The sequence below is a fragment of the Lontra canadensis genome, unplaced genomic scaffold (assembly GCF_010015895.1).
Source record: "Lontra canadensis isolate GAN:19392208 unplaced genomic scaffold, GSC_riverotter_1.0 scaffold47, whole genome shotgun sequence".
NCBI lineage: Eukaryota > Metazoa > Chordata > Mammalia > Carnivora > Mustelidae > Lontra > Lontra canadensis.
In genome coordinates, this window is record NW_022631041.1 from 4,266,557 (window position 1) to 4,287,104 (window position 20,548).

General features: G+C 34.6%; 1 pseudogene; it reads left to right on the forward strand.

Annotated features, from left to right (window-relative positions):
• Nucleotides 1–4,146: 4,146 nt before the first annotated feature.
• Nucleotides 4,147–4,563, forward strand: LOC116876725 (annotated as a pseudogene).
• Nucleotides 4,564–20,548: the final 15,985 nt, after the last annotated feature.

Genomic DNA, 20,548 nt, shown 5'->3' on the forward strand with positions numbered 1-20,548 from the left:
AATATGTTCAACTTTAGCACAAATGAACAATTTTCCAAAGTGAATTCTAACTTTTTTTTTTTCTTTTGGAAACTTGCTGGACAATATCTACTAAGGTTGAACATATGAATGCCTATGACTGAGCAATGCTACCCCTAAATATACACTCAATACACATATAATACACTATTTTTCAGTTTCAGTTATACAAGAGTGATTCAGCAGTTCCATACATAACTCAGGGCTCATGATGATAAGTGTACTCTTTAATCCCCATTACCTTGAAAACGCTATTTTATTTTATTTTATTTTTTAAAGATTTTATTTACTTATTTGACAGAGAGAGCTCACAAGTAGGCAGAGCAGCAGGCGGAGAGAGAGAGGAAGCAGGCTCCCTGATGAGCAGAAAGCCAGATGTGGGGGCCAGGACCCCTGAGATCATGACCTGAGCCAAAGACAGAGGCTTAACCTACTGAGCCACCCAGGCCCCCAATAACGCTATTTTAAATAGTGTATTCCCAAAACCAAAATGACTTTCCAAATTAACACCATCTGAGTTTAATGTAAATTTCTCAGAAGTGGCACAGTTCCGAAGTTAGCTAAATAACACTCTTTATTAGAAATGACATTAGGCTGGTTCTTGGTTACTAAAGAATAAAATTGTGTGATAAAAAGAAAATTAGTCAAGAACTATCTACAATGATCTAGCCATAAGCTGATGAAATGTGCCAACCCATTTCTAAAATGTAAGCAATTGTTCAAATATTTCTGATCAGTAACAGCATTTAATTATCATAGTTTCATTAGCCAAGATAAACATTTGCACTGTAGTCAATTTCATGTTTTCTAACTTGATTACAAGTCCTTATCATACTCTTCTTGGATTTCATTACTTAATTTGTTATTAGGTTAAGGTTGACTAAATAAAATCAATTTGAATGTATATAATGTATATAAATGTATATGTATATAAATCACTTTGATATGTCATATATATCAAAGCAATTAATATTACATATCAGTTGAGAATGTCTCTAGGAATTTTATCTTCAAAGTTATTTAAACTTTATCTTTTATCATCCAGTCTTATTATGCAAAATAAATTAACTACCAAAGCAATCTTCTACATTAAGAAATCTCTCACTTTTAAACTGCAACTATTCCATTCTAACCTTTTTTATGTGAAAACAAATTGTAGTCTAAATCGCTGTATAAATATACGCACTCTTTTCTGACTGTGTCTGATGATGTTAAGCATTTAGATGAGAAAAATGTTTAGTCTAAAAGCTGGATTGGTAAATATCCAATTGCCTGACATTACAGAAATGAGGCATGTAGAATTGAATTTTTGCATTTTAAGTGAATCCATATGTATTTACTCAAGGTCTTAGGTTCATGAGATTGGAGAGATAATGAATGCTGTAATAATAATAGACTTACTGATATTTTATTAAAATATTATAAAATTATTGTAATTATGTATGTATTTAGATATATCACCAAATTGCATATAGGTGCATGGGTATTGTCTCATTTGTATAGAATCAGTACACATCAGAATAAACATCTACCAAAGGGACAATATTTTTTATTAAAAAATTTTTTTAACTTAAAAAAGTTCTATACGTCAGTGTTCTATACATCATATTAGGTGCCTTAAAGTAACATCTAATTTAATGTTTTAAGTGTTCTATGAGGTACATATGTGAGTCTTAATTTTACATATGAGATGATCAAAACTCATGAAGGCAAGATAACTTGCTTAATTTCCTAAAGACTTTAGTAAAATTCTATTTTGAAGTCTAATATATTTAACTTCAAAGTCCACTGTATCTCATTGTTCCAAGAGAATAAAATTGCATGAAAAAATGTAATTTCTGTGTAATTGAAGCACACATTTTTAATACTGAAGTTTTCAATGTTTATAAAATATATATAATACATTTCATTGCCCTAAACTGAACAAAATCTATTCAGAAGTATATGTAAACATTCTTTGTTTTTTAAAATTCATGCAAATAAGCTGGAAATCTCAACCAAAAAAAAGAAAACAGAAGAAGAAAAAGAAAAGAAAAGAAACTATTTGTCAGATGATACAAACAATTGTATTAGATGATACAATAAATAGATAAAGATATCAAAAATGTACTAAAACCTTAAACCTTGTGTTTGAGAAGGAAGAAGAAAACATTAGCATTAACATAGAGAAATGGTGAATATAAAAAGACATATTCAATTTCTACAGAGGAAAAAACAATGTGATGGGAAATAAATTTTATAAGATTAAGAGTAGATCAAACACTGCAAAAGAGATCAGTGAACTTGGAATATAGTAACAGGAATTATCCAAAATAAAATACTGAAAGAAAAAAAAAAGAACAGTGTATCAATACACTGTGGAAAGACTTCAGTGGCCTCATCTTTCTGTAATTAGGTCCCTGAAGGACAGGAGAGAAGGAAAAATTAAAATAGTGGCCCAGGATTTTTTTAAATTTGATGAAAGCAAATCCCAAGCAGAAGAAACATGAAGGAAATTCTACGAAGAAAAAAACTGAAAACTCCCTCTAAGATTGGGAACAGGGGCACCTGGGTGGCTCAGTGAGTTAAAACGTCTGCCTTTGGCTCAGGTCATGGTCCCAGGGTCCTGGGATCAAGCCCCACATGGGGCTCTCTGCTCAGCAGGGAGCCTGCTTCCTCCTTTCTCTCTGTCTGCCTCTCTGCCTACTTGTGATCCCTATCTGTCAAATAAATAAATAAAATCTTTAAAAAAAAATAAGATTGGGAACAAAGAAAGGATGTTCTCTTTCACCACTTTTATTTCACATACTGGAAGTCTTAGCAATGCAATAGGACAAGAAAAGGAAATGAAAGGCATACTGATTAAGAAGGAGGAGTAAAATCGTCACTGTTCAAAAGTGGCATGATTATGGAGACAATCCAAAAAATTCAACAAAAAAACTTACAACTAAAAAGTGATTATAACAAGATTGTAGGATACGAAGTTAATATATAAAAGCTAATGGCTTTTTTATATAGCAGCAATGAATAAGTGGAATTTGAAATTAAAAACACGATACCATTTACATGAGCACTCCCAAAATAAAATACTTGTACAAATCTGGAAAAATATATACAAGAGCTATATGAGGAAAGCTATAAACCACTGATAAAAGAAATCACATAAATAAGGGAATGAAATAAATGGAGAGATAATCCATACTCACGGATAGGAAGACTCAATATTTTTAAGATCTCACTTTTTCCCCCCTTGATCTATAATGATATATCAATTAAAATCTTAAGTTAATTTGTGGATATTGACAAAGTGAATCTAAAGTTTATATGGTAAAGCCAAAGACCCAAAATATCCAACACAATATTGAAAAAGAACATAGAGAACGTACACTACCTGACTTCAAGATTCACTATAGAGCTGTAGTAATCAAGACAGTACAGTATTAGCAAAAGAATAAACAAATACATCAATGGGACAGAATAAAGAGTACAGAAATAGATTCACATAAACATAGTCAACTGACAAAGCAAAGGTAATACTATGGAGCAAAAATTGTCTTTTAGCAAAAGAAAGAGAAAAGAAAAAAAAAGAGAAATGTGACTCAGACCTTATATCTTACCCAAAACTAACCATCAACCTAAGTGTAGAACATAAAACAATAAAACTCCTAGAAGATAACAGGAGAAAACCTAGATGAGCTTGGATGGCAATATATTTTTACATATAATATCAAAAGCCCAATGTATAAAGAAATAATTGATAAGCTTGACTAAATTAATGAGTCAAAATCATATACTTCTGCTCTGCAAAAATACAGTGAAGAAAATAAGAAGACAAGCCACAAACTGAGAAAAAATATTTCTAAGACAATAGCTGGTAAATGACTGTTGTCCAAAAATACAAACACAATACTCAACAATAAAAAAACAAAAAACCCTACTAAAAAATAAGCAAAAAAAATCTGAACAGAGAACTTTTCTACCCACTATCCCTTCTCCCAGCATGCCTTTCTGGCTGCATCCCACTTACTTCCAGCTCTGGGCTCCTACAAGGCAAGCACTACCATAGACTCTCTCTAGCCATTGTCATGATCATCTACTGGGATCTCATCAGCCATGATGAGCTGGGTTGTGCCTGAGGTGGAGCGGAATATGGCCAATAAGACGTAGGGTAACATTGATAAGGTGCTCATTGGTGAAAATGCCTTCGCAGAAGGCCCCAAGGACAAAGGGACTCAAAACACAGTAATCAGTGATATTGATATTGTCATGAACCATCACCTGCAAGAAATCAGATTCACAAAAGAAACCCACGAGAAATACATCAAAGATTATATGAAATCAATCAAAGGCAAATTTAAAGAACAGAGGCCAGAAAGAGTAAAACCTTTTATGGCAGGGGCTATAGGACAAATCAAGCACATCCTTGCTAATTTCACCAAGTACCAGTTCTTTATTGGTGAATATATGAATCCAGATAACATGGTTGGTATCCTGAACTACAGTGAGGATGGTGTGACCCCGTATATGATTTACTTTAAGGCTGGTTTAAATGTAAAAATATGTTAACACATTTGGCTATGATTTTGGTTGTTATCGCCTGTTGTCATAACTGGCTGCCACTTTTCATCCACACAACATCAGGACTTAGACAAAGTCATCTTGAGCTCTTCATTTATTTTGACCTAGATTTATTTGGTGTGGGGGCATTGTTTTTAAGAAAAAAAAAAAAAAAAACATGTCATGTAGGGGTCAAAAATAAAAATCACTTAAATTCAAAACAGCAGCAACAACGAGATACCACCACACACCTACTGGAATGGCCAAAATCCAAAATATTGATAATGCCAAATACTAATGAGGATACAGAACAACAGGAACTCTCACTTATTGCTTCTGGAAATGCGAAATGATAAGCAGTTTGGAATACAGTTTGGACTTTCTTACAAAATTATGTATGTTCTTATAAAATGTATCAGTTGTGCTTCTTAGTAGTCACTCAAATGAATTGAAAACATAACATCCACACAAAATCCTGTGTAGGAAGTTTATAGCAACTTAATTCATAATTGCAAAAACTTGGAAGTAAACCAGTTGTCCTTCAGTAAGTGGACATATAAACTATGGTATATGCAGACAATGTGATATTATTTAGCACCAAAAAGGTAGCTATCAAGCCAGGAAAAGACCTGGTGGAAACGTCAATGGATGTAACCAAGTGAAAGAAACAAATCTGAAAAGGCTACACATTTCCTGATCCAAACTATATGATATTCTGGGAAACACAAAAGTATGGAGACAGTAGAAGGATCAGTAGTCACCAAAGGTTACCTTAGGCAGGATGCAGAAGAAAAGAAGCACTGCACAGAGACTTTTTAGGACAGTAAAACTACTTTGCATGGTATCAAAATGGCAGATGCATGCCACTATACAGTTGTCAAAAGACATAGAAAATGCAACACCAAGGGTGAACTATAATGTAAATTATGGACTCTGGGTGATAATAATCTGTAAACATATGTTTATTAATTACAACAAATGTACCAACCCTTGCATGATGTTGATAGTGAGGCTGTGCACAGATGAGAGGAGGGGATATAGAGAAAATCTCTATAACTTTCACTTTTTGTTTGTGAACCTAAAACCACTTAAAAATCTCTATAAAGGAGGCTCCGGGGTGGCTCATTTGGTTGAGTTTCCCACTGTGGATTTCAGCTCAGGTTGTGATCTCATGGGTTGTGATCTCATACGTCGTGATCTCTAGGGTCATCATATAGAGCCCTGTGTGGGGATCCACGCTCAGCGGGAGTATTCTTGAGATTCTCTCTCTCCCTCTGCCCATCCTCCCTCCCTCTCTTTCTAAAATAAAATAAATCTTAAAAAAATACTCTAAATATAGTTTAAAAAAAGATAAATAGAATAAAATCATATTTTTTACAAGGTGTTGCATTTAACCTAGATATTTATATCCATAAGAACTCCTGGATAGAATTATCTGTTCTATATTTTGATGTCAAAAGAAGTCTTCTTTGGGATTGTTTTTGGTTTTTTAAATAAATTCCACCTATGGCTTAAAAAAAATTGTACCAAGGTACATCATAATCAAAACAGCATTCAATAAGAAAAAGATTTTGCACAAGGAAGAGATAAACTATGAAAGTGGAGCTCGAACGCTCTCGCTAAGGGAAATTACTGTATCAGGAACAGAGTATGAGGAAGTTCAAGCTGAAAGACACTGGGAAAGACAATGAAACAAAGAAAGTGACCCTGACAGTAGTTCAAATCCTCATGAAAAATCAAAGAATGTGGGCAAATTTAATTAGAAAAGAGTATGTGCATATTTCTTCCTTTTTCTTCTTTTAACTTATTTTAATAAACAATTATATACAACTATATGCATAAAATTGTATCATTGAGCCTATAATATATACAAATATAATAATATTTGACAATTAATGCACAAAGTAGGTGGGTGGAAACAGAACTACACAGGAGTAAGAAAAAGACACTAGAGGAATCCATAAGAACAAATAAAGAGAATCCACAAGAACAAATGAAAAGAACCAGGAATGGTAAATAGGAAAGTTTCTCTAACAAACAATAAATACATATTTGCCCTTTTTTCTTCTCCCAGCATCTTTAAAAGGAATAATTATGTAAAGTAATAATTAGAACAATGTATTATTGGGCTTTTACTACACATAAACTGGTATTAATTTAGTATAAATGTGAAGTAGATTCTGATAAGATATATATGGTAAGGCCTAGAGCAACCACTAAGAAAATAACACAAAACAATAGTAAAAAAATTATTGAGTAAGGAACAGACTGTGTTAGGTCGATAAAGACAGATAGGGGGCTCTGTGATCAAGCTCACAGAAATCCCAAAAATGTGAAGGTGTGGGGAAACCAGAGATGAGGGAACAAACCAGCCCACCCTGTCCTCAGCATGTAGGGTGTGTGTCTTTTTTACGATAATCACCTGAGACCAATAAAGAATAACCAGACCCTAAAAAGTGAGAAGGCCATTGAAGGTGTTATCACTAGTCCTTGCTCAATGGTGATATCAACAGCAATGTTAAAAGATTCAAGTCCCCAGGTCAGCTTTCTATAAAAGACCAACCTTAAAGGCCCTCAGTGTCAACCCTGTCAGAACCCCTCTCACTCTTGAAAGCTTTTCCTGTATTTTCACTTAATAAACTTCTATCCCTTTACTCTCCTTTGTCCTTGAGATTCATTCTTCCAGTCTGTGAGACAAGAACCCAGCTCTCCTGCATCATTATTTAAAGAATTAAAATGTTAAACTAGAAAATTTTACTTCATTCAAAAGAGAGCAATAAAAGAACAGAAGAACAAAAAAGTATGAAGTGCAAAAAACAAAAAGAAAACTGTCACACAAAATTCAACTACATCAGTAATAACATAAAAGGTAAGTGGATTAAACAATCCAAATAAAAGGCGGAGATTGTCTGAGTGTATTAAAATACAAGATCGGGGCATCTGGGTGGCTCATGTGGTTAAGCATCTGTCTTTGGCTCAGGTCATGATCTCAGGATCCTGGGATGGAGCCCCACCCATATCAGGCTTCCTGTACAGCAAGGAGTCTGCTTTTCTCTCTCCTCTGCCTCTCTCCCTCTCTCAAATAAATAAATAAAAATTTTTAAAAAATCTAACTCTGCATAAGACAGGCACACTTTAGATTCAAAGGTACACATAGGTTGAAAGGGAAAGAATGGAAAAAGAAATATGCAAGCAGCAGCCATGAGAGAGCTAGAGTTCTACACTAGTATCAGACAAAATAGCCTTTAAACCAAATGGGTTACTAGGGATAAAGAGGGACATTTTATAACAATAAAGGGGTCAATTTATCAAGAATTCTAAACACATTTGTATGTAACAACGAAGTCTCAAAATATGTGAAGCAAATATTGACAGAAGTTAAAGGAAAAACTGAAGATTTAATAGTAATAGTTGGAGATATTAATATCTCACTTTCAGTAATGGCTAGAACAACTAGACAGAGTGGCAACAAGGAACTGTAAACCAACTAGACCTAACAGACATCATTAGAACAATCTACTCAGCAACTGGAAAATACATATTCTTCTCAAGTACATATGAAACATTCTCCAGGATAGATCATAGGTTAGCCATAAAATAACCATCAATGAATGTACGATTATTAAAATCATTAAAAACATAAATGTTTTCTGACCACCATGGAATAAAAATCTAAATCAGTAACAAAAAATTTAGGAAATTCACAAATATGTGGAAATTAAACAACATATCTCTTAGTATCCAATGTGTCAAATAAGAAATCACAATGGAGGGGCGCCTGGCTGGCTTAGTGGGTTATGCCTCTGCCTTCGCCTCAGGTCATGATCTCAGGGTCCTGGGATTGAGTCCCACATCGGGCTCTTTGCTTGGGAGGGAGGGCAGCCTGCTTCCCCTTCCCTGTCTGCCTGCCTCTCTGTCTACTTGTGATATCTCTCTCTGTCAAATAAATAAAATCTTAAAAAAAAAAAAAGAAATCACAATGGAAATTAGAAAATATTTTAAGATGAAAACAAAGATACAACAAACCAAAATTACCAAAATGCAACCAAATCAGTGTTTGGAAAGAAATGTATGGCTCTAAACACCTATATTAAAAAAGAAGAAAAATCTCAATTTAATATCCTAATCTTTCATCTTAAAGCAATGAAAAGAACAACTTAAACTAATCAAGCCGATGGAAGGAAATAATAAAAATTAGAGCAGACATTAATCAAATGGAGAACAGAAAAATGAAAGCGAAAATCAGTAACATTAAAACTTCATTATTTGACGAGATCAAAGCTTGATAAAACTTTAGTTAGACTGACCAAGAACAAGAGAAAACTCAAATTGCTAAAATCAAGTATGAAAGAAGGTCTTCATTTTTGGGCTTTCCAGAACACCATCAAAAAGGTGGAAAGAGGATTCACAGAATAGAATTTATAAATCATATATCTAGACTATATAAAAAGCTCTTACAACAAAAGATACCTCAATAAATAGGAATGCACAAAAGGTCTAAATAAACCCAAAGAAGATATATAAATCCAAAGAGTTCTCCAAAGAAGTTATAAAAATGGTCAATCAGCACATGAAGAGAAGCTCAATATTACCAGCCAGTGGGGAAATGCAAATCAAAACACAAGGAGATACCACTTTGTACCTGCTGGAATAGCCATAATCAAAAAGACAACAAAAACAAGTTTGGCAAAAATGTGGAGAAATTCAAATGCTTATACATTGCTTGTAGAAATGAAAAATGATACAGTCACTGTGGAAAACAGTCAGGCTGTTCCTCAAAAGGGTACCAAAAGTACCATATTACTAAGCAATCCACTCCTAAGTATTTACCTCAAAAAATTATATATTACACAAACCCTTTGTGATCACAGCATTACTCATAATAGCCAAAATGTGGAAATAACCTAAATGTCCCTCAACTGATAAATGGATAAATACAATATAATATATCCATACAATGGAATATTGTTTGGCATTAAAAAGAAATCAGGTACTGATACATGCCACAGTGTGGATGAGCCTTGAAAATATTATGCTAAGTAAAGCCAATCACAGAAGAGCACGTACTGTATGATTCCATTTATAAATGAAATGAAATGTATAAAATTTATATGCAGTGTCCAGAATGGGCAAATCTATAGGGATAGAAAACAGTTTAGTGGTTACCTAGGACTCAGGAGTTAGAGGGAAGGGGCTGGAAGAAGATGTGGGAAAAGGTTAATGGATATGGGGTTTGTTTTGAGGGTGACGAGATATTTTCAAATTGATTGTGGTGATGGTCACACACTATGAATATATTAATAATTTAATTGTACACTGTAAATGGACGAACGATATGCTGAGAATTAGATACCAATAAAGGTGTTAAGAAGACGATGAAGAAAGAAGAGGAAAAAGTAAAGAAGGTTCCTCAGTAGCTTATCACGTTTAATGCTTAAGCATGTATAGAAAATCTATGGACCCCATAAGTTATGAACATTTCTAAATAAGGCAAGTAATTTGATGTATGAAAGACATTAGGGTTCAAAACCAACAGCGAAGAAAGAATTCTTGGAGATGTCTTTGGTGCAAAAAAGGTGGTTTTATTAAAGCATGGGGACAGGACCCATGGGCAGAAAGAGCAGCACAGGGTTCATGAGTAACCCATTATATACTCTCAAGTTGGGAGAGGGTTAAGGATAGCGTAAGTCTCTTTTTTTGGAAGCAAGGTTTCCAGGACCTTGAGGGGGCTAGTTTTCATTGGTAAGGTCATTTATTACCATCTAATAAAACCTTAGTCATGAGACCCTTCAGATGGGTATCAGTCAGCCATATGTTTGGGGGATGATTGCCAACACATATCTTGGGGAGTTTAGAGATAAACAAAGTTTCCAAAGGAATTTTTATACACTAAATGAGACTTACAGGATCCTGCGGTGGCGGCGGGGGGTCGGGGGCGGCAGCGGCGGGGATAGGGCAGGGAGTCAGGCTAGGATTGCCTTTTGCCCGTACCAAAGTATTATCATTGAGGCAGTTGAGTCCCTAGAGGAATGTCACTCTGCCTGTTTTAAGGACTTGTCAATGGGCTACAGGTAGTAAGGAAATTTTTCTTCTGCCTTTTTTCCCACATCATAATTCACATCCGTCTTCTTAAGAACTTTGCTCCTATGGATAGATTAAAATAAATCATGCTCAGTTAGGGAACTTGTGGAGGCAAGAAATAGATTATTCTCAAATAATCCTACTAAGAAGTTAATTGGCTATCTTAGCAGACTCCTCCCATTGGGAAACTTGATCCTGTGACATGATCAAAGATCCTGGCTATGCCTACAAAATACTTGAATTCACTGCTGCGTGGCCTTTAGTTTACATCATTACGCACAACAAAATCTGGTACCTGGGAAGAGGTCATTTTTGTTGAGAAAGGGCAATGAATACAACAGTCATAATCTCTGATTTGAAGAAAGAAGAGGAGAATGTAGAGGAGGTTTTTCAGTAGCTTATCACGTTTAATGTTTAAGCATATATTAAAAATTTACAGACCCCCTAAATTAATTGTACAATTAAATTATTAATATAGTCACAATTGTGTAACCATCACCACAATATATAATAATGTGATTTCTATGAGTTTCCAATCATTAATGTTACTTACAAAAAGAATAACTCAATTTTCCTTTACGTAGAAGTCTCTTAAACCTTAGACATTTAGACGGAAGTTTTTTGAAGTAGTTTTATGCGTGGCTAGTTCCAAATATGATTCACAAAAATGTGAAATTGATCACCTTATTCAAATTAGAACACAGACTTGGGATGAGATTGGTTTTTATTGGAAGAAAATTGAGCTTTGAAAAACTTAAGATACGGAAACGTCAATGACCATATAACCTGCGTAGAAATGTGACTTCAGAGAACACACACTAGTATGTTCCTAGTAAACTCTGCTGAATTCTCCATTTAAAATTCAACTCTGTCTTTCCTGGTGAGATACCTCTCAAATAACTTGGTCAGAAGCCAGCAAGGCACTTCCTAATACATGAGCAGATGTTATTTGTGTAGCTTAATTGCTAAATTGACAAAATAAGCAAATAATTTCATCCTCTCTAGTTAAATTTCCTTATTCTGAAAAATTCATTTTTCATTTAATGCCACATTATGTCCAGTTTTCATACTGAATGTTTAGTAGAGCCACAAAACAAAAGGAACTTTCCACCTTGGAACACTGGGCCTAAACGTTGATCTGGTAAATAATCTGCCAAGTGTCCCTCAAAGATAAATAGGATTATAATTTCTTGGGAGTTAGTAGCTCCTAAAAATCTCTTTTGAAGTCCATATACTGTGCTTAAAAAAATAACCACAATAAATTCATTTTTTTCCCATTCCTCCAGCTTATGAATGGCAGAAAGTTCATAGGGGCAAATGACTAGGCTTCGTTTCCAGGTGAAAGAAGTTTCTCTATTTTTATGTAAATATTATGAAGTAGACAAGAAAGAATAAATATTACCTTCAAACTCAGTATAAAGAAGGGATTGCATAAATCTCTAAAATGATTTGATGTGGCGTCAGCACTGCTCAGATGAGAAACAATGGGACCAGGCTGTTCTTAAACCCCAACATTCTTAATTACTAAACTACTTAATCTCCGTCTGTAGGAGGCGAGGATTCAATATTTTGTGTCTCACTAGCGCCACCTGCTGAGTGCTGCTCACATTTTGTAAATCTCAGTTACAAATCAGGTGTAAACACAAAAAGAACAAAATCAAAATAACAAAAGAATGACAATAGAATTATTATATTTCCAGCATTTTCTTTTTATCTGAGCTACTTGAGTGTAGGTTCAATAGCCAGAGCAGTGAATGTCAGGTCAGAAAAAGAATCAGCTTTAAATTTTGTTTATATGAGTATAATACTTAATTTGATTAATAGAGGCTTCACCTTGGCCAAAGCTGCCTTACCCATGTCATGAATTTATAATGTAAATTATATCAAAATAATGCATGCAAAAAATATTTGCAAACCACAAAACATTAACAATGTAAAACATTCTATATGATTTAACTAATAATGGAATGGCATTTCCAGTTTTTTTTTTTTAAGATTTTATTTATTTATTTGACAGACAGAGATCACAAGTAGGCAGAGAGGCAGGCAGACAGAGAGGAGAAAGCAGGCTCCTTGCTGAGCAGAGAGCCTGATGCAGGGCTTGATCCCAGGACCCTGGGATCATGACCTGAGCTGAAGGCAGAGGCCTTAACCCACTGAGCCACCCAGGTGCCCCTCCAGTTTTATTTTTAATTTTTTTCCAAAATTTTAAAATGCCATAGCTGAATTTATGATACAAGCTAGGCTACTACTTTAGGCTCACTTGATTTAAGCATTTGGAAAAACTGAAATACTTTGTTTTGCTGGAAAGAGACTTCCTACATTTGATGGTTTGGAATTCCTTTCTTCTATCTTGTCACTTTTAAAAAACAAAAGTAAAAGAGTGAATCTTATAGTCTAAAGTCATATTTAATTTTCAATTCTGAAAATGCATTGAATCTCATACACTAAATACGCATAAGAAGACTTCATTATCGAAAATGGAGTTGGTGATTCAAACTTCTGATTTTGCTACAACTGCTGAGTCATGAAGCACATGAAGGACTTACTGTTCATTATGTATCAAGTTCATTGACTTTTGACAGTTGGTGAGTTTCATGAAATAGAATGACTTCCTGTAAGAGAAGTTCCTCTCACAAACTTTAGTTCTTTTACCTTCTATTACCATCTACCTGTGGATCATGTCTGTAGTAATAAAATCATAATAAAAACCAAAACAATATAAAATCATAATTATCAAAATAAAAATGAAATAATTCCATATGTCTGATTAAATGAATTCATTACATTCATTTTTTTTCAACTATATACATAGTACAGGTAGAACCCAGGACTGAGGTATCAAACAATGCTAATGTTGCTAATTTTCTCTTCCACAGCCTCCAATTACATAACAAGCAGCCAACTGAATTTGGAAGCATCCAAAAATCTCTAAACATTCAAAGGTTTGTCATTTTTGCCTGAATTGTTCATTTTTATTTGAATGTTTCCCTTTCACATGGAGGTTTTCATATTTTATATATATAAACATAGCCCAAATATTAAAGCCACATACACTCTCCAAATGGACATATATGAATGTTTAACAGATACATTCCTTTGGCCCAATTCCCTCCTACATGCACATCTTCCCTGCTGTCCCTCCAGATCCCCCAGAGGTTTCTCAGCATGAAGAGCCCAATTACGAAGTAGGAAAAGTTCCATCAAAACCAATACACCACGCAGTTACAAAGAGCTCTGGAGAGGTTAAAAGACTGATATGAATTTGGCCCACTGCATATAACCTGCAGCAATATTACCAGAGAAGACAAGAATTTGAATGAGTCTAGGTTGGAAAAATAAATTACTTTGTCGCCTTAAAGGCAATCTCCATGGGTCAAGGCTAAGGTCTTTCTCTTTGGTGTTGCATGGAGAATCATCTCTATCACTGTTTTTTCCAGATAACTAGGTGGTTTTGACATTTTTGTGGTCAGTAATCTGATATTTTTTCACAAATTGTCTTTCAGAAAATGCAAAGTGTTCTCATTAGTTGAGTGGAAATGTTTGATCAAACAAATGTCTTTCTCAAAATGTATCATAATTTTAAATCAAGATCAGTGTATTAATAAGACTGTTACTTCCTCATATTTATTTTCTGTCTCTGGTCTTATATTTCCATATGTATCGAGTAATGTCAACAGCAAGAGAAAATAACATCTTGGTTCAAGAAATGTAGTCTTGTTAATATTTATTTAGGAGGTACTGATCTGATAATGACCATCAGTAAACATTTCAGTTAAAAAAACTAAAAATGCATTTGTGTCTACAAAGATATTTAATTTCCATACCTGAAACTTTAATTCAAGGAGAAAAACAGACTAGCCCTGAAATGAAGGACGGTAGTGTAAAACATAATAATTATAAAGGTCATTACAATTTACCAATTAAGGTTTATATGCCAAATATCCATCTAGAAAATCTATGTTCATTATCTCTATTATTATTCTTAGCAATAGTATGAATTTCATACTATTATCCCTTTTTCAGGGAAAAAAACAAAATCTAGAGAAGTAAAATAATATACCCAAGGTCAGCCAGCTACACAGTGACAGAAAAGAGAGCTAAAGCCTGGTGAATCTCTTCATTAAGCCCCACATTCTGGGAAGGAGCTCCATCTGCTTTTTCCTGCTTCTCTTAGAGTCATAGTCTGCTCAACATGCTGTGTGCTTATGGGACTGTCTTTCCAAAGGGAGTGGGTTTTTCTAATTTGTTCAAAGATGTCAAGGGCCTAGTATTAGCCCTGTGCATTGAGAAATGTTTTGAAAGTTCAGAGAGACATTTCTCTGTTGGTTCGGTTAGTCAGGGATGGAATCATAGACGTAAGTAATTTAAATGTAGCCCCCCAAATGGATAGGACCTTAGTGGGGAAAATAAACAGTATGGTGGAAAGATAAAAAAGAGCACTTTTGGAAAGGATCTACATATGGAAAGGAAATAAGGCACATCTGAGGAATTGGAGATGGTCTGAAGTGGCTGAAGCATGGATTTTTCTAAAAGATTAGGAGAACAGACTGAAAAGGCCACTTGTGGAATACCAAAACCCTAAATTAAGGTGTGTAGACTATGGTCATTAAAATTGGGAAAGCAAAGATGGTTTTGGAGGGAAACAACAAAACCATATATAGAACAATTACTCCAGCATTGGGTGTAGAAGCACTTGAGCCGGTAATATGACAATAAGAAGACAGTATCAAACTATGAATACCAGACCTGAACTGACACTTGTAGAAGCAGAGGAACAGGAGAGGAGAGATAATCAATCACTAGAAAAGCATTATTGTTCTTTCTTCCTATGACCTCCTTTTTTAAAATTTCTTACTTCTAGCATTTTTTCTTGTAGGCATCAAGTTAAAACTCTGAGCTCTTTTGGAATTTGACATAGGGGCAATGATTGTGAAAATTATCCAAAGATCTTGAATTGGACTTTCACAGAAATGTTAAATCAAAGAAAGAACTTCCATACCCGTTGCTCTCGGCAGTTCCTTAATCTCACAAAAAAACTACATTTACCCAAACACATATACACATCTACACAAAAATACATCTTCAGCCTACAATTATTATAAGAAGCTGTACATAGCATATTTGGCTCCAAGGGGGTGTGAAGAGTTATTAAAAATCTTGTTTGAAAACGGAGAACTTCAAGGATTTCTATCCGTAGAGCCTTTTATAAAGGACTCAAGGATAAATTACTGGAACCATACATCTACTTAAAGTCTTGAAACCCTAATAGGTTGTTGATGCTTTTCAGTTCCGAAAAATCAGCAGTCCATGAAAGGTCTCTATAGTGTATCTGTGATACCATTCAATTGCAAATTGCTCTGTCTACTGACTCCAGGGAATTTACCCCAGCAAGGTCTTGCTTTTTCACCAGACCTTTATGTGTCATTTGATAACTGATGAGCAATTTTCCACTCAGTATTATGAGCTATTCTTTTATTTTCTTATCCATTTATGTTTCTATTCATAATTCAGTGTTACATATTTTTAACAGCTCTGTTGGCAGAAAATCATCTTTCAGCTTATTGTTACTGTAAATTTTAATCACTGTTAGCCAAATAACCCCATAATCATTATCCTTGTCCTTAATATAATTGCTTTTAATAAATTAACTTTTAACATTATCATGATTAATATTACTAGAAACCTGTTACCTCACCCAAAATAAGAAATCCCTTTTTAACTTTACAGATAGAAAGTGCTATTAGAAACTTACAGACACACAAACTCATCTTAGACTATTTGTATCCCAGTAACAATAAAAAATGGTATTGGTTTCCATTCACTGGAGTGTCCAAGAATGCTAGTGATGACAAGATCATTAGATATTCATAGGATCTTTTAATACTTCTTGAGAAGTTTATACCTCTAACATACAAAGTTGGAAAAATCACTCCTTCTGAAACTATCAGAGAATATGCAATGGTTTTAGTTCATATGACTCATAAAACTCATATAATTATAGTTAGTAGCATATTAATAATGTCATCTCACATATGGTTTCATATTTTACTAGCTCCAGTACATTTCCATCCCAGCATCTATATTAACATTTTAAAGATAAATTAACACATTCCAATACTTAATAAGTAGGAATTCATAGAAAAATGGCCATTAAATTTTCTTTATAAAAAGAAGCAGAGGTGGTTTATATATTAGGTGTTCAAAACAGAAAAAGGCATTAATCAGCTTTCAAAAGCTAAATTTGTCTCAAGCTCATTATTATTCAAAGCAATGAATTTTCCCTGGTAACATGTCACAAAGGGAATAAGGAATGGAAATTCTAATGATAGCCCAACAATTTAGCACAAGATTTTAATTAAGTAATCTGGAGTTTGTGCACATAAGACTGAATATATGCATGGAAGTTTGATTCTATAAGCATTTCATAAATTAAAGGAATGCAATGTGTTTCAAAAATACAAAATATGATAGAACATAAACTAAAATTAAGCAGCAGTTAGAGTACCCTACTATACCAAATATACAGTCATTAATTTTTCCCACTTTGAAGCTTACGATAGAAGTATTTACAATTTCTCAGTATGTCCAACAGTGCAAAGTTACAACAAATTGATGACTTATGGAACTTATGTTGATGAAAATTGAGTGAAATCAGGGATAGGCACCAACAAAGGGTAGTATTAAGCATGAGCTTTCTGAGTTTGACTCCATAGCAAATAATTTTATAAAAAACATTTGCTGTCAGGTATGGACTTCCCCACAGATACCTGGTTCACAAAAAATAAAAAAATAAAACTTGGCTTGCACAAATTTAATAATTCAGTATTTTTCAGAAAGATGAAAATAACCCTCCAAGTGATAAATCTAAAGCATCGAGTTACAAGGTCATAATGTTCACTAACTCTTTTAGCATTGAAATAATTTGAAATCACATGAAAACCTGAACATGTTGAAAGGTTATGCTAATATATCTATATTTGTAGTCATCACTAAATTATTACCAAGAATATTAATCATGGGCACATAGCCAATCCTGATGCTAAAGTTTTTCATTTGCTGATGGCAATTTGTGGTAACTTCAGATAAGAGCCCTCCAAAATCATGTTTGTAAGATGGAGGTTATTTCATAATGAAGAATTTATTCATTGACAAATTATCATAATATCCCTTCAGGTTTATCTAGGAATCATTCTTAGGAGAAATGCCTATGACTAAAGATCTTTTGGGATATAATTACTATTTTAAAAGTGTCATGGGGCCTAGAAGCTTTTGGGAGGTTAATGTGAATCTGATGGCCAAAAAATATTCCATCTTCCAGCACAGCTGAAGGAGAAACACATAGGGTGCCTACAGCATTATTATTATTATTATTATTATTATCATTATTATTTTAATGTCAGGGGACGAGTTGTTCTAACTACTGCATCCCCTTCTACATTTTCTCCATATACTTTATTCCTCTTTAAGGTCAGGTACATCAGGCTTAAAATGTATTCAGGAAAACGTTCAATTTTAAAAGGTGAAACATTTCCACATTCATTTGAGAGGCAGAATATTGTAGTTAAGAATCACAGGGCAGGGAGGCATAGGAACTATCTGAGCTATAACCCTTGCTATTAATACTCCCAATTCAGATGCCTATGTCAGATCTCAGAAAGGGCCAGAGCAATGGGTTTTTTGCATTGAAAATACAACATTTCTCATTTGTGTGTATTTCATACTCATGTTACCCAAGCATCTTAGGCTGGGTTCCATAGAAATAAATTCTGAGGGCGCCTGGGTGGCTCAATGGGTTAAAGCCTCTGCCTTCGGCTCAGGTCATCATCTCAGGGTCCTGGGATCGAGGCTCGCATCAGGCTCTTTGCTCAGCATCTGCCTCTCTGTCTACTTGTGATTTCTGTCTGTCAAATAAATAAATAAAATCTTTAAAAAAAAAAAAAGAAAGGAAGGAAGAAATTCTGAGATGACGATGTGTATGCAAGAGGTTTATTGAAGAATGCTTTTAGGATTTGACCCCAGAAGGAAATAAGGAAGGCAGGACTGAGCAGATGAAGAAATTCCTGCAAAGTGGTTGCACCTGAAGTTTCCATCATCCCAAAAGCTGGATGCCCTTCAGAGTTGTTCTAAAACAGAATGGGAGCAGACCATTTAGTTCTGCATCGGCCAGTCTCTGGCTGCATGTCACCCTCTGGGAAGGAACACAGGCTCAGGTGAGACATTTCCCTGCAGCAGACGGCTATGCTCAGTGAAGAATATAGTTGTGCATTGCCAGCAGCCAATATTCCTAGCAGCCAGGGGTTGGTATGTAGGAAAAGCACCATAGCCTTTATCACACCACAAAGGGAGATGTGACTCAATCAGGCTAACCCCATCTAAATAAGAAGACCTTATCAGGCTTAGCCTTCTAAATCAAGCCAATTCATGGTTGGCTTTGGCTGGTGCCCTAAAAGCGGTCAGTTGCAGCCAAATTCATTGGTCTACTTTCATCCAAATGGTAAAGCGCAAAGAATTTCCAAGGACTCTAGCATGGTGGGCACTTAAAGTCTTACAGACTCATCTTCAATACAACAAAAGAACAACTTCTCAAAAACAATCATATCAACAACGACACAATAATGTTTATGTTAATTTGGAACTTACAGTGCTAGATATCATGTTAAATAAATAATCTATCATATTCAGTCCTAACAGCAACACTATGTGGTGTGTATTATTATTTTTTGTTATAGATGGGAATTTGAAACCCAGGATAAAAAACAGAAACGTATCTAATAGGGCAGAACTGGTCAGTCACAGAACTTGAAATGAAGCATTTCAGACTCCTTCATTCTAAGCAACTGTACTAAACTATCAACACAGCCTGACTTATTGCTGATCCTATACTACTTGATACTTGGATAGAATTCTGTTGACTTCTTAATTTTAAGTGTAAATAAGATCTACTATATTACAAATACTGCAAAATTGAAATTATATTTACTCAGAGATCCCATGATCTTTACTCTTTAGAACATTACTGAGAACAATGAAACTAGGTTTAAGGGCTTTTGTTTTATGGTAGAAATAAAGTGATACAAATTGGATTTTTTTTCTGTTTTCTGCTTTAAACAACAAGAAAACTGGACCCAAAAAAAGTACCAATCATTGTAAAATTTAGGGCAGCCATTGGAAAACAATCAGCACAGATTGAAGTCACCAAGAGGAGAGAGATAAAACTTGCAAGCCCAGCTTATACCCACATTCAGAAAATGGAAACCCTAACATTGCTCAGTGGCCTCACTGATGGAGGAATCAAAAATCAGTGTTTGAAGAGACAAAGATGGCTAGAATTTGGAGGGCAGAGTACTGTAGAGCCAGGAGCTAAACAGAGAACTCTAGAGGGGGGTCCATTTGAGGCTTTGACTGAGTACAAATCTGCTCATGCATAGATGAAACTTCCCAAGGTCAGAGAAAACCACCCATAAACAGCTGAAGTACAAACTGAGTTGAGAATAGTTAGTGTTTCCATACCCAGCATGGAAAGACTTTTAATGCAATGTGTATCCTGTAGAATACACATGTATGTAGGATACATACATACTTCTTTAGTTGTGAGTTAGATATGCCTGACTGCAAGCTAACCCCAACCCATCTTAACATGCTAAAATCAAGCCTGAAATGTATCCAGCTGATCTGAGTAACCTACCTGCATGCCAGGACAAATTCTAACACCATTGAAAGGAAATCAACAAAATACAGCAACCAACAAAATGTCAGCAATTCAGTTAAAAAATAAGAGGCATACAAAAAACAGGAACTTATAAACCGTAATGAGGAAAAAAATTTGATCATTAGAATAGACAAACAAGGACACAAAACAGCTATTAAAATATATCCCATCTACCTTTAAAATGGTACAGGAAAATATTAA